This window comes from Maylandia zebra, linkage group LG6 (assembly GCF_041146795.1).
Source record: "Maylandia zebra isolate NMK-2024a linkage group LG6, Mzebra_GT3a, whole genome shotgun sequence".
In the NCBI taxonomy this organism is placed as follows: domain Eukaryota; kingdom Metazoa; phylum Chordata; class Actinopteri; order Cichliformes; family Cichlidae; genus Maylandia; species Maylandia zebra.
Window position 1 is genome coordinate 11301971 of NC_135172.1, and position 1570 is coordinate 11303540.

Below are 1570 nucleotides of genomic sequence, written 5' to 3' on the forward strand. Positions count from 1 at the left end.
ATAAGAACATTGCATTAGTGCACTACTGTTTATGTTCAGTGTGAGCACCACACTGTAGTCAGTGGAACTCTGCAGAAGTAGCATAAAAATCTCATAAAAGAGCTCAGAAAATGTGAAGTCAACAGATTGTAACAGATTAATTACAATTGAACTTTCTGTTGAAACCTTTTTCATAACAATTAACAGCCAACCTCAGTTCATTGTAACCAGACTAATGAGTGTTATCACCACTTTCCACTCCCCGATGAGCACCTTAACAGAACAGTTTGTTATAGTTTACCCTGCTGATCTTCACACACTCTGCTTCTGTTTTATTTTGCTCAGTATATTTAAATGCCACTGGTGGCGTGAGAGGCAACAAGGGTGCGGTGCTGCAGTGGTTAGCACTGTTCCCTGTTGGGGTGACCATGGCTCAGGGGGTTGGGAAGTGTATCCGGAAGGTTGCCAGTTCGATCCCTGGGCTCTCTGTCCTGGTCGTTGTGTCCTTGGGCAAGACACTTTACCCTACTGGTGTTGGCCAGAGGGGCCGATGGCGCGATATGGCAGCCTCGCTTCTGTCAGTCTGCCCCAGGGCAGCTGTGGCTACAACTGTAGCTTGCCTCCACCAGTGTGTGAATGTGAGAGTGAATGAATAGTGGCATTGTAAAGCGCTTTGGGTGCCTTGAAAAGCGCTATATAAATCCAATCCATTATTCTTATTATTATTCCCTCACAGCAAAAAGGTCGTGAATTTGACTCCATCATCGAAACGTTTTTTTAAATGTTCAGACTGCATTAAGATGACCACACAGCAGCCAGCAGATGCAGTCAGTGGCTAATGCCACAGAACAATGCGTTTAGAGATTCACTCACTCAAATCACGAGGTAGATGGTTTTACTCAGAAGTAGAAGAGAAAAATATCTGTTTTAACATTAGTCAGATGGCACTTCTCTGAGCAGCCTTATAGTTCGTCTAAGATCAGTGGTTGCTCAGCCATTGCAGATTCATCAATATAACAAAGATTCCCCTGTGAAGAGATATTTAACTACAGCACAACATGAGAACAGTTAATTTTTCTTAAAATGAGAATATTTCTTCCCTCTTAATTGAAGCAGAGGTCCTATGTGGTGAAACAACAGTTGTTACTTTTTCCTGAGCAATAAAACCACAACCCATCACCCATGTAGAGGTTATAAACATTTGATACTCAAATAATTGTACACACTCAAGTCATTGGAGAAAAGTCTTATGAGGAGCTGTTTCTAAGTATTCTGAATGATTATTTGCCCTTCACTGAGATGGCTTAGGGGGCACCCAGATTTGAACTGGGGACCTCTTGATCTGCAGTCAATTGCTCTACCACTGAGCTATACCCCCAACCACGATCAGCAAGTACATTAACTCTGCCGAACAACTCATATTTTCTCTTCAAGTCACTTTATCACTTTGTATATACCCCCCCCCCCCACTATAGCCGCAATACAATATAGGATAAGCAGTAAAACCTTCTGCCACTGAACTAAACCTCATCATACTTAGTGACTGTCAGCAGGTAGCCCAGTGGTTCCATCAGCATGTGAGTGTGTGTGA

At 42.8% G+C, this 1570-nt stretch overlaps 1 non-coding gene across 1 annotated transcript; it reads right to left on the reverse strand.

The window, feature by feature from the left end:
• Positions 1–1285: 1285 nt before the first annotated feature.
• trnac-gca (transfer RNA cysteine (anticodon GCA)) lies at positions 1286–1357 on the reverse strand. The gene has a single exon. It is a non-coding gene; the product is annotated as a tRNA-Cys (tRNA).
• Between the last annotated feature and the right edge of the window lie 213 nt (positions 1358–1570).